This window comes from Alligator sinensis, unplaced genomic scaffold, assembly GCF_000455745.1.
Source record: "Alligator sinensis unplaced genomic scaffold, ASM45574v1 scaffold14_1, whole genome shotgun sequence".
Classification (NCBI taxonomy): Eukaryota; Metazoa; Chordata; order Crocodylia; family Alligatoridae; genus Alligator; species Alligator sinensis.
Window position 1 is genome coordinate 370,131 of NW_005842709.1, and position 14,261 is coordinate 384,391.

Sequence of the window (14,261 nt, forward strand, 5' to 3'; positions counted from 1 at the left end):
CCCAAATGGGACAGCTGATAACTGACACCAAGGAAAAAGCCAACTTGCTCAATGGGCACTTCGCATCGTCTTTCATCTGCCCAAAGGGACTGCCCTGCCTAGCATGACGTGGGACAGCCAGGGTGAGGGTGTATTTATACCCAGCATTGGTGTAGACCTTGTAAAGCAACACCTTGAGAGGCTGGAGACCTTCAAGTTAGCTGGCCCTGATAGATTACACCCTAGAGTATTCAAGGACCTGCCAGGTGTCATCGCCCAACCACTGGCAAAAATATTCAAAAACTCATGGTGCTCAGGTGAAGTACCTGAAGACTGGAAGAAAGCCAGTGTGGTACCTATCTTTAAGAAAGTAGATCCCGGGAATTACAGGCCAATCAGCTTGGCCTCAATCCCGGGTAAGATTCTGGAGAAAATTACCAAAGGGACCCTTCTTGATAAGCTGGCTGAGGGCAGCATCCTGAGGGACAGCCAGCATAGTTTTGTTATGGGTAGGTCCTGCCTGACCAATCTTATCTCCTTCTATGGCCAGGTGACATACCACCTGGACAAGGGAGAAGAGATTGACATCATAGATCTGGACTTTAAAAAAGCCTTTGATCTGGTGGCCCATGGTCTCATGGAAAAATTGGCCAACTGTGGCCTCAGCTATACCACAGTCCAATGGCTGGGATATTGGCTCCGAGGTCAGACCCAGAGAGTAGTAGTTGATGGTAGCAAATCATTATGGTGCTCCGTGACCAGTGGTGTCCCCCAAGGTTCTGTCTTTGGACCAGTTCTCTTCAACATCTTTATCAACGATGCAGACATTGGGACACTTAGTAAGTGGGCTGATACAAACCGGATGACGTTTAATACCGATAAATGCAAGGTACTCCACCTCGGGGGGAAAAAACCTGAAGCATGCTTATAGGCTTGACGGTGCTACACTCACTAGCACCACAGCTGAAAAAGACTTGGGAGTCATTATTGACCACAAGATGAACATGAGCCACCAATGCAATGTCATACCTGGTAAAGCAAACAAAACTCTGGCTTGCATCTATAGATGCTTCTCAAGTAAATCTCAGGATGTCATTCTCCCATTGTACTTGGCCTTGGTGAGGCCGCACCTGGAGTACTGCATCCAATTCTGGGCTCCACAATTCAAGAAGGCTGTCGAGAAGCTTGAGAGAGTCCAGAGGAGAGCCACACGCATGATCAGAGGGCAAGAGAACAGGCCTTATGAAGAGAGGCTGAGAGCCATGGGACTCTTCAGCCTGGAAAAGCACAGGCTCAGGGTAGACCTGGTGGCTGCCTACAAGTACATAAGGGGTGTGCATCAGGATCTGGGGGAACGTCTGTTCATCAGAGTGCCCCAAGGGATAACAAGGACTAACAGTCATAAACTCCTTCAAAACCGTTTTAGGCTGACATAAGGAAAAATTCCTTTACTGTCCGAACCCCCAAGTCCTGGAATAGACTCCCTCCAGAAGTGGTGCAGCCACGTACTCTGGACTTATTCCAGAAATGCTTGGGTGCTTATCTTGCTGGGATCCTTTGACCCTGGCTGACTTCCTGCCCCTGGGCAGGGGGCTGGACTTGATGATCTTCAAGGTCCCTTCCAGCCCTAATGTCTATGAAATCTATGAAATCTATGAAACATGAGTGGCCCTGCTCCTGTGCCCTGCCTTCAGCACCAGCACCACTATTATAGTATGCGGGCAACCAGTGTCAGATCTGCCCCTACCCCCCATCACCCAAACTCCATTCCGTCATACCCGAGTTACCGAGGTACCCTTGTTCTGTACAACCTCCCCCACCCACTGTCCACTTGTGGGGAAGTACTCCTTCTTATTACCACTATGTGTCTGAAGCAAACCAGGGAATGTTTGGCTTTGCTTACATCACCCAGCATGCAAAACCAGGTCTTATCAACCCTTCCCATTACAGCAGGCAGACATGGATGAAAAATAATTTTTATTAAACCAGAGCAGTTAATTTCTTGGCAATAAAATAACACAGGATGTCCATTCCCCAATTGCCTCTATAAACAGCAGCATTAACAACTAAAAACCCCTCTCCTGTCATATGCTGTTCTTTCCCGGCTGTGCACCCTCTGTCTTACCTGCCCCTTGTTCCCTGAAACATAGTGGTGCTCTTCTGGCCCTGCAAGAATTGGGGCACACCTCACTTCCAGACATTGTGGGTGTCCCTGAGGTTGTTGCTGCATGGGGTGGGGGAACAGGCTCAGTGGTCTCACTGCTAGTGACCTCCCAGATAGAGGCAAGCCTAGTGGATCTCGCATGCTTGCTTCTGGGGGGGACCCACTTCTGAATCGGGGGCTTGTTCACATGCTTAAGGATCTCTTCCTTAATCACTATGCAGGTCTCCTTGAGACCTGTGTGGCACCATGAGGCCAACTCAAGGAATTGTTTTGTGATGTCTATGATATCCTTCAGAATTCCCTAGTACCTGCCGTGCTTTGTGTCTTCCTCTATTTAAACTGTCTAAGCACCTCTCAGACTTCATCCTGCCAGTCATCTGCAGTGGTCGCATGATTGCACAATCTCCACCAAAGACTCCATCATGCTCTCTCTGGAGCATTGCTACCTGCAGCAGAATTCCTGCATCTGCTCTGCTCCAGTGCAAGCTGGTGTCCATGGTTTGGGCACACATCCCCAGCTTCCATTGGGTGCAGTAGCTGGTAACAGGAATTGGAGAACAAAGTATTTGTGGTCAAAGATCACATCCCCAACTGTTAAACAAAAGGTTAACCCCCACCTAAGCTACTAGGCATGCTCTCCTGAATACCTCCCTGCTCCCTCATCCCTCATCCAGCTTGGACACTCCCTGGCTGGACACTCTGGCCAGGAGGGGGCATTTTGCAGCTGGCCAGGAGCAGCGGGGGTTTGCAGCCAGCTGAGCACTCCGGCCAGGAGAGGATTTTCAGTCTCCCTGCTCCCAGCCAGAGTGTTTGTCTGGCTGTAAACCCCCACCACTCCCAGCCAGCTGCAAACTCCCCCTCCCAGCCAGAGTGCCCAGTTGGGGATTGCCCAAGCTGCCTGGGGGCTGAAGGAGCGGGGAGGTTTTCAGTCGGCCAGGCACTCCAGTTTGCAGCTGGCTGGGAGCAGTGGGGGTTTGCAGCCAGCCAAGCACTCTGGCTGGGAGTGGGGAGGCTGCAAACCCCCTCCTGGCCAGAGTGCCCAGCTGGCTGCAAATCTCCCTGCTCCCTCAGCCCCTAACCAGCTTCCCCTCCCAGCCCTGCCCCACAACCCCAAGTCCCACTTACCAGCAGCAAGAATAGTGAGCCTGAAGAGAAACCTCCGGTAAATGCAAGTGTCGGACCCCTCCTTTCCCTCTCCCTCTGCCCCTTGGGGCAGGGTTGGGGCTTTCCCACCCCTTTTACAAACAGCTTTTGCAGGCTGGAACTCTGCCAGCCTGCAGAACTCTTTGCAAAAGCAGGGAAATCCATGGGTTTCTCCGCTAAAAGAGAAAATCCACATTTTCTCTGCTAAAAACAGGAACTCCGTAGTTTTCTCTGTTTTTCCATGGGAAATGGAAAACCCAGATCTCTGGTCATCATCAGTAGCCAGGAAGGGCCAGTAACCAGGAAGGGCCAGTAACCAGGCTGACTACCTGCCTGGCCCCCTCCCTCTCACTCTCCCACCATGCAGCCCTCCATCCATCCTTATCATATCAAGGGATTACTGAAGGGACCTTGGGAGCATATTGTGAATTGGTATGTTATCCTATCGTATTGTGTTTGCTGGCAAGGACTGTACTGTAAAAACATGTATTCACCAGTTGACTACCAATGGCATTGCTGAGTAAAAACAAAATGTCTATACTGGTTTAGCTTTATTGTGATTTCTTAATTGAATTGATTGCAATTCAATTTATTGCGAAAAAAATTAAGATGAGGAACAAAAAATTCTGATTTATGCTTGCTCCTGCTTGATTTCAGGACATGGACCTGGGAGCAGGGGAGTGGTTTGAAGCCAGCTAGGGGTGGGAGTGCAGTAGCTTCACAGGCTGGACACAAAGCTGGTCAGGGTCTGTATTTCAGATTGGTTGGCCTCCCCTCCAGGCACCTCAATAATATGTCTGGGGATAGCCATCTGCTACATAACACTTCTGGCCTCTTTATAGCGTGCAGAGTGCTTTTTGAAACCCTGGCCTTGGCTAATTAGCAGCTCCCTGCTTAACTGAGACCCATCTGATGAGGACATGCCAATACCCAGTGTAGGAGAAGGAGGTATTACAAATTTCTTGAATTTGGATGAAAAGAAGTTCTCCCATGGTGATGCTTTCTTTGAATACACTTGATTCTGCAGAGGCCTAGAGGTAGCTGAAGAGATTACCTTGGTCTGCCTTGGGAGTGCTACTCCTTGTTGCCCTCTCACCTTTTCCCTGTCCTTTGAGAAAGCTGAGAGGAGAGATATGGCAAAGGAGGACAAAGCAATCCTGAACAAAATCTGATGAGCTCTCTCCAGGGGGGGAGTGGGTTGCAGTTGACAGGGGGGATGGGAGCGGTCTGTAAACCCGGCTCCGAAAGGTGCTGCATGAAGAATTTTGTAAAGAAAACACTGCATTGCAAAGAAAACGTTAAAAAAAATCATTGTTGCATCGCACCTCCCATAGCAGTACAGACTGCAAAGAAAAAACTCAAAAAAAAAGAAGCTGTTTTGGAGCTGTGACAGTAGGTGTTAACCCCAACCCCCAACCCATCTTGGCAACCATGCATATGAAATGCATTATGATGCATTAGAAGACATACAAAAAACTAGAACTCTTGGTTCCAAAATGATACCTTTTATTAAACCAACTAGGAAATCGCAAGAAAATTGTCCTTTCTGCAAGCTTTCAGGATCAAAGTTCCTTCGTTAGGCTCTGGGAAAAGCAGAGATGGTACAAGATGGTAAAAAGTCCCCATAGGTAGGAAATAAACTTCATTTTTGCACAAGTGCAGCAGGTGCAGCATGTGGTAAGTTTTCCTTTGAGGGGAGCACATGTTAACATGTTAATATTTTGGGGTAACTTGCGGCTCTCTTATAATTTCCCTCCAGAAACACAAGAGATGGCTGATGCAGCATGCCAGACCCCTCCACTAGGATATGCAGCTGCAAGAAGAATGTATTGGTATTATCAGACAATGCGTGAAGAAATCTCCCATGGGAGATTTTGTGGCCTGTAGGGGGAGGTGAAGAAGGTGGGTTTGGGAGTATGGGGCAAAACCTGTCTTTTTTCTTCCCTTGCATGACAACAAGAAAAGAACATTGCTGAGCTTGTGTTTGCCTGGTTTTTGTGTCTTCTGTTTATTTATTTTTGGGTTATTTATTTATTTATTTATATTTATGTGCCCACCTGGTCTCGAATATGCACCCATGGGTTGCCTTAGCACATGCACCTGGTGTTGGGTGCCGTGTGGGCTCTTGTGACCTCTGGAGTGGTCCTCAATCACCCCGGGAAAAGCCCAGAAACTTATCTGCCACAACTTTGATCGAATCTTCAGAGGTGGGTTCAGAGTTAAGGACTCTCCCAGGTAGGTCACGCCTCCTGTTGGGTATCCATGGGGCTCCACCTCCCCTCCATCCCTTCCATATGCCAGCCTCCAGGATGAGTCACTTGGTCTTCATGTGGTGTCCCCTTGCTCTTCACAACACCTGAACTGTGACCTGGTTCTTCCCTGTCCCTGTGCTCCCAGGGTGGCTGGATCACCCTGACCTCCTGGTGTTTCTTCGTGGCCATTTGGCTGCCTGCCATGGATCTGAGGCAGCTCCCATCTCCTGGAGTGTTGCCCGTGCCCCAGCCAAGACAACAACCAAAAAAAAAAAACCCACAAAGAAAAAAAAGGAATCCCAGCACATAAAAAAAATAAAAAGAAAAAAAAGAAAAAAAACCTGAGGGAGTAGGCTAGCAGCCACTCCTCCCTCACAGCCTCTGTGCCTGGGGTTTAGGCTGTCCCCCAACGCTGCTCCAGGTCCTCCCTCCTGCCAAGGACTGCTCTTCCTTCCCTGACACCGGCTCTTCAGTTGCACGCTGGCACTGCTTGTGCTTGGCATGGAGAGCACATTCCTCACCGGCCATCTCCTCCACTCTTTGTCTGTTTCTGCCGGTGCCGGCTTTTATCCCGTCCGGGCAGTGTTCTGCAATGTCAGCTGCCCAAGCTGGTTCCAACTGGAAGTAAGCGCAGCTTACAAACCTCACAGGCATTTCTTCTCGGTGTGGCTCATCCCACACTTCCTGGTCTGAAATTGGTGAGTTTGCCCTGGTTTCAGGGCTTTCCTTGTAGGGATGGGCCTCCCCCGTCCTACCACAGGGAGGGTTCCCATCCCATGGTGACTGTCTCCCTAGTTAATTTAAAATAAAGGTTTTCTTTTGCAATGTTCCAGATTTCGTGTGATTTTTGCATACGTGGATTAACACACAGGCCAACTGGGCCCCTGGCTTGGCATGGATGAAACTGGTACCCAGGCTGGCTCAGGCATGCATGACGTGGCATCCCTTGACTGCCAGTTACCAGGCAGCAGGACATGACCATACCAGAGCCCTGGGAGTAGCTGGAGCCTCAGGTGGCAAGGAGCAGAGTTGGGCGCAATGCATGACTGGGACCTGGAGGCTTCAGGACAGTCCCAGTGCAGCCAGGTCCTGGCCCAGCCTGACCATGATCCTGTTATTAGCCAGGTGCTGCTACAACCACACTGAGCCACAGCGGGCTGAAGACCTGCCCCCAGACCTTGGTCTGCAATGCATGTGCCCACCAGGCAGTGGCTCTGCACTCCCAGCACTGGCTCCAGAGTGGACCTGCAGGTGGGGGAGGCTGCAGGTCCTGCCCCAGACCTCAGAGGCAGCATGTGTTCTCCATCCACTGTTCCCATTGCGCCGGCCAGGGACAGAGCCCGAGGCTGCAGTGCAGGACATGGATCGGGGTGCCCCAGGCGATGAGGATGTGAAGGGATTACTGGTTTGCCAGTGCTCTCTGCTGTAATTGAGTACAAAAAAGATCAGCGGGGTGGATTGTTATGCCGCATCCCCTGCTGTAATTTACTGTGAATTGTGTACTGAAATTGATTTGATTTAAAAGCTGTCACTTATACACAGTGGTGTAACAAATTAAAACACATCTCCTGTTTCACTTTTAATAAAGCTGTTTAATTTAGTGAGGATTAAACCCCCATCACACGTACAAGTGCCCACTGGTAATACCCAAGGCAGGGCAGACTCCTTATCCCTCTCCTTAGCTGCAGTAGCTCTTACAGAGCCAAGAGCAATTACAGTTGGGAGGACAGGCCTCAGAGATCCCCAAGGTGCAGATCAGTGGAGAGGTAAGGAGACATTTTCCTATTGTTCCCTTTGACCGCAAGAGCATTTAACATGAAGGTCCCATTTCTGGACCCAGCATTAATAAGGAGTGAGTGTCAGTTCCAGATTGCTTGGGCTGTGCTATAAAAAAGCTATAACAGCTCTCCCTGAATTTACCTGCTTGTGTATCTGGGACTCTAGAGGCAGTAGCTGCAACATCTTCTGTTAATGTTACAGTCTGTGCACACATTTCAGCAACACCCTCTGCCATGTCTAGCAGTCATTTATATTTTAAGCCGTCATGCTTACTGATCATTTATTTATTAACACTCATTAGCATCCACCTCCAGAGTCCTTGCTCTTGGTTGTTGTCTGCTATTATAGTGTGAAGGCTCTGTCTTGTAGTGTTATACTGAAGGGCATCTAACTAGGTTCATGATTTCAGAAGCCCAGGACAATCATAGAAAGGGATATATGTTAGGGGAGTGTGAAACGGGCCATAATCAATTTGGAATCGGCCTGAATTTGTTGATTTGGATCACTGTCTCTGATTCAATTTGGCCAAATCTGAATCTGAAGATTCGATGCTGATTCACAGAATTGGCAATTTGATCATAGACAGCTTTAAATGTTTTTTCTACATACCTTGTGGTACCAGGCATGGCTTGTGAATGCTGCAATACTGGGGCAGATGGAGTATCCCACAGAAGCGTATGGGGGGCCCCCGTGTGCTTGGTGACGAACCTGTGTCTGCCAGGGAGTGCGCAGGGGGGTGCCCTCTACCCCCCTAGCTCAGCAATTGGCCACAGGGGGGACCCTGGGTTCACCTCCAGACCCAGGAGGCACCAGTTGTTGAGCCAGGGAGGCATGGGGGGGGGCCCAGTGCACTCTACAGCAGACCTGGAAGTGCAGTTCAAATGCACCAGTAAAAAGCATGCATTTTGCGCAGCACACCCTCTGTTTGGAAAGCTGTGCACCCTCTGCAAACTTTTTGCCGCCCTTCTCTGCAAAGTCCTTAGGCACGGCTCACCTACTCAGTTTGCAGCCAAGCAAAACTCTGCAGCTGTTATATAGTGCTTTATCATTAACAAATGAGGTGTTGAGGAATCACAGACTCATAGAAAAGGAGGGCAGGAAGAGAACTCCAGAGGTCATCTTGTCTAATCCCCTGCCTGAGGCAGGATCATCCCTATCGAAACCATCCCATACAAGTAAGGACTTATATTAATGTAACCCTGGCAGCTGCGCTACCTGCAGCCATGTCCAAATTTTTGGGATCCTGGGGTGCCAATAGGTCTCCGTCTACTCCCACTCTGTCTACAGGCTGGGAGCCTCCACTCATTGGAGTGCTCTCCCATGGTCCTCCCCACACCAAACCACACACTAAATCATTTTTTTATAATAATTATTTATAATCATTTATTATTTACAATAACTGAGAGACCGACAAATTCAACATCCCATAAATTACAAACAAAATATTTTCAGTGAGTTCAATAATAATCTATACCAGCAGATAAAGCAAATACTTATCATCTAACAAAAGCAATTATGTTATTAACTGTAACACTCAGGCAACTTATACCAGGATTTCCTGGTAGCAAAAAACCCCCAAAAAAACAAAACTGGCAAAAAAGCAGTGCAAAACATGCCAAAGTGGCGAATGCTGGGACAAATGCAGAGACAAATCCATCTCTGCGTGCTGTGAAGCCCCGGTTCCGAGGCACCATGAGACCCAGCCAGCCACTCCCTGGTTGGCTGGGGAACAGCGTGCCTTGAGATGGGGGAGCAAGGCAGCCCTGGGCTGACTCCACATACTTCAATGCAGGAGCTCTTCAGTTGAGCCCTCACGCTGAGGCACGCAAATACAGGGGAGCAGCCAGTCCAAGGCTACCAGGAGATCCCAGTGTAAAAAAAAAACCATGGGAAAAACCCATCGTGGTGCATGCAGCAGCAGTGTGCGCTGCCAGAAATGGAGCCTCAGGTACGAGCCTCTTGCAGCCCCAGCAGAGCCTGCTGAGTTGCCAGCTCCCACAGGCAACACAGACGACGCTGTAGCTACCACCCTCGCTCTCCCTAAGACTAAACGCAAAGTGTTTGTCATGGGAGACTCCATCCTGAGGGGGACTGAGGGGGTAATCTGCCGCCCCGACCCCTTAGCCTGGGAAGTTTGCTTCTTCCCGGGAGCCTGAATCGAGACTTTGCGGAGAAGATCCCTAAGCTCCTCCAGCCCACTGACCACTATCCCATGCTCCTCATCCATGTGGGCATCAATGACACAGCTCGGGGTGCTCCCAGCTGGGTCATGAGGCGCTACAGGGATTTGGGAGCGGGGCTAAAGGGTCTGGGGGCACAGGTGGTGTTCTCTTCGATCCTCCCAGTCTCGGGCTATGGGCTGAGGAGGGAGAGGAGGATCCAGGTAGTGAACCAAAGACTGCAGCGCTGGTGTCATCAGGAAGGCTTTGGCTTCCATGACCACAGTCCGCTCTTTGGAGAGAGAGGCAGCAAGCTGCTGGGAAGAGATGGCCTCCACCTCTCTCCCCTGGGGAGGAGGCTCTTCTCAGCCAGACTGGCTAACCTGCTCCACCGGGCTTTAAATGAAGCCAGCCAGGGGATGGGGGGACTACCGCCACTGCTGGCCCACTGAGCGGCTCTTGCAAAGCCAGCAGGCCAAGGCACATAAGGGAGCCCACCCCAGCCTCAGCCCTGGAACAAACTGTAGGCAGGGCATGGGCCCCTAAGAGGACACTTGCATGTCTATACACAAATGCCAGGAACCTGGGGAATAAACAGGAAGAACTTGTTGTCCTGCTAAATGCAAATAACTATGATGTCATAGGGATAATGGAGACCTGATGGGACTCCACCCATGACTGGACTGTGGGTATAGACGGCTATACCCTGTACAGGAGGGATCGAGTGGACGAAAGGGGTGGGGGCGTAGATCTCTATGTCAAGGAAAGCTACAAGCTGACATTGGCACCCGCGGTGGATGACTTGAGACCCTCTGGGTTAAAATCCGTGGGGAACACGGCACAGGGGATACTATGGTGGGAATCTACCTCAGACCCCCTACCCAGGGTCAAGAACTTGTCCAGGAGTTCACCAGGGAATTGGCTGAGGTCGCACACTCCCGGTGTATGGTTGTCATGGGAGACTTTAACTACCCAGACATCTCGTGGGAGGAGCACTCGGGCAAATCCGAGCGGTCGCAAAGCTTTCTCTCCTGAGTGGATGAGCTCTATCTGATGCAGGAAGTCTATGGGCCGACAAAAGGTAAAGCGCTGCTTGACCTCATACTGGCAACCGGGGATGACCTAATCAGTGACCTAACGGTCGAAGGGAAGCTGGGTGACAGTGACCATGAGCTGATCACCTTCACCATCTGCCATAAAGCTGGCAAGTCAGTCAGCAATACAGAAGTCCTCGACTTCAGGAAAGCTGACTTTGACAAGCTAAGCAGGCTTGTCAGTGAGGCCCTAAAAGGCCACAACCCAATGGAGAAGGGAGTTCAGGATGAGTGGTTGCTCCTCAAGGGAGCAATCCTGGATGCACAAGCAAAGTCCATCCCGTCTCAGAGGAAAGGCAGCAAAAGGGCACAGCAGCCCCCTTGGCTCTCCAGGGAACTAGCAGACCTCCTGCATCTTAAAAGGAAGACCTACAAAGGATGGAGGACTGGAACCTCCACCATGGAGGAATACTCTGCACTGGTCCGGACCTGCAGGGAACAAATCAGGAAAGCCAAGGCTGCAACAGAACTCCAACTAGCTACAAATATCAAGAACAATAAAAAGTCCTTTTTTAGATATGTGGGGAGCTGGAGGAAAAGCAAGGGCAACATTGGACCCCTGCTAAACCAGATGGGGCAACTGACAACTGATGCCCAGGAAAAAGCAAACTTGCTAAATGGGTACTTTGCGTCAGTTTTTCACCAGTCCCATGGGATGGCCCTGCCCACTATGGGTCAGGGAGGCCCAGGTGAAGGAGATTCCTTGCCCTCCATCGAAGCTGACCTCGTGAAGGAACACCTTGACAGGCTAGATACCTTCAAGTCAGCCGCCCCGATGGTATACATCCAAGGGTACGCAGGGAGCTGGCGAGCATCACAGCTCAGCCCCTGGTACGGATGTTTGAGAGCTCCCGGAGCTCTGGTGTAGTGCCCGAAGATTGGAAGAAGGCCAATGTTGTGCCTGTCTTCAAGAAAGGAAGGAAAATAGATCCAGCGAACTACAGGTCCATCAGCCTGACCTCTATTCTGGGGAAGGTCTTGTAAAAGATTATCAAGGAGGCCATCCTATCAGACTAGCTGAAGGCAATATCCTGAGGGATGCCCAGCATGAGCTGGTTGTGGGTAGGTCTTGCTTGACTAATCTCATTTCCTTTTATGACCAGGTGACATCACCTAGACAAGGGGGAAGAGATCAACATTGTATATCTTGACTTTAAAAAAGCCTTCGATCTGGTATCCCATGATCACCTCTTGGCTAAACTGGCTAACAGTAGCCTCGACCTCACCACGATCCGTTGACTGAGGAATTGGCTCCGTGGTCAGACCCAGAGGGTAGTGGTCGACGGGAGCTAATTGTCTTGGTGCATTGTGACCAGTGGGGTCCCTCAAGACTCTGTCCTAGGGCCTATACTATTTAACATCTTCATCAGTGATGTGGACGTTGGTGTCAGAAGTGGACTGACCAAGTTTGCTGACGACACCAAACTCTGGGGTAAAGCATCCACACCTGAGGACAGGAGGGTGATCCAGGCGGATCTTGACAGGCTCATGAAATGGGCCGACGAGAACCTGATGGTGTTCAACACCGAAAAATGCAAGGTTCTCCACCTTGGGAGGAAGAACCTGCAGCATGCTTATAGACTTGGTAGTGCTACGCTGGTTAGCACTACAGATGAAAGGGACTTGGGGGTCATGGTTGACCACAAGATGAACATGGGCCTTCAGTGTGATGCTGCATCTAGTAAAGAGAGCAAAACGCTGGCTTGCATCCGTAGATACATCTCAAGCAAATTCCGGGACGTCATTCTCCCGTTGTACTCGGCCTTGGTGAGGCTGCAGCTGGAGTACTGCGTCCAGTTTTGGGCTCCACAATTCAAAAAGGATGTGGAGAAGCTTGAGAGGGTGCAGAGGAGAGCCACGCGCACGATCAGAGGTCAGGAAAACAGACCTTATGATGAGAGGCTGAGAACCATGGGGCTCTTCAGCCTGGAAAAGCACAAGCTCAGGGGTGATCTGGTGGCCACCTATTAGTTTATCAGGGGTGCTCATCAGGATCTGGGGGAACGTCTGTTCACCAGAGCACCCCAAGGGATGACAAGATCGAACGGACACAAGATCTGCCACGACCGATTCAGACTGGACATAAGAAAGAACTTCTTCACTGTCTGAGCCCCCAAGGTTCGGAATAGACTGCCGCCAGAAGCGGTTCAAGCACCCACTTTGAATGCCTTCAAGACACATTTGGATGCTTATCTTGCTGGGATCCTACGATCCCTGCTGACTTCTTGCTCCTGGGGCAGGGGGCTGGACTCGATGATCCTCTGGGGTCCCTTCCAGTCCAAATGTCTATGAAATCTATGAGCCTGGCCAGCCAGAGCCACGCTCTGGTTGCCAGTCAGGCTACGAGCAGCCAGATCAGTGCCACTGCTGCCCCAGGACCCCAGATAAGCCTGCTAAGGCCAGTATAGGTGCTGGCCCCATAGTTCCCTACCCCACTGGGGATGCTTTGCCCTGTACCAAACCTCATGTGTAAGGGAGTACACAGCAGTAAAAAGCAGTGGCACAAATCTGTGCTGCTGCTATTTTGGTCACAGCAAACACACACCCCTGCATGTCGGGACACACCCAGGATATCCAAGAGGACCATGACCTCACTAGAGAGGAAGGCATTACTTCTCTCCACAGTCCATACAAGTCCGACCATGGGGTAAAATTCCTTCCTGATCACAAATTTGGTGATCTGTCTGACCCTGCGCAAAGAGGCAAGACCCTCCAGCCAGGAATTTCTGGATTTTAATTCCAGCAGGAACATTTCCACACCCCAGTTAAAGTCCCCAGTCTTGGTTGCAGCCAACACCCAATGCTTCTGAGGAAGATGACCTCCCACCCAACCTCTGATACTTGTAGCAAAAGAAGGGGAGTGGGGGAAATTCCTTCCCAACACCTTGTAGCAACTAGCAAAGCCCAGAAGCATGGGAAATTCTAAGAACCCTCCATTCTGCTCTGCAACCTGGGAACAGCAAGAGTATTATGTATTTAATGCAAGATAGTTGCAACTGGGTGGAATGAGTTGGTGGGTCCCAGGGGTCCCAATTGCGAGATGTCCATTGTGACTTGTCCCCAGGAGGTGACCCAGCAGGGCCAAGAGTTGAAAAGATCCTTAAAGTCTACATGCCCCTATCAGTCCTAGCAATGGTTCTGGCAGGGCAGAACTGAAGCATATCTGAAGGAAGGAATAGGAGAGAAGATTGCCCTGCTTCTGCCTCACTGGCTGTGCTGCCACCATTGAGATTCAATAGGACAGACTAATTAAAAATACATGGTAACATTACTCATCCTCCACCCTCTCCAACCTGATATCATCCTGCTGTCCTTTCATGAAGAGGGAGGAGTTTGCAGGCTGCAGAGTATGTTACAGCATCAGCCATGGATGCTGGGCAGGTGAGTGCTGTAGGGACCTGCTTAGGGGTCTGCATGGTCCCTGAGGGGCTATCAGGTATAGCTGTTCTCTCACTGCAAACTGCCCTGTCAGGATCAGCTCAGCCTGACCACTGATCTGCTGCTTCTGACTCCTTGGCCTACGTGCCCACCACTTTCATATGAGGCTTACTGGGAAAAGATTCTGTTTGGAGCTGGCCAGTGGTCAGAGGCTGGGTAGCTGGCTTCCCTTATGCTTCTCACTCAGCTCCCTCGTGGTATGCACTCAGGAGCCCTTAGACCTATGCTTTCTCTTGTCTTTTCTTCCAGGTTC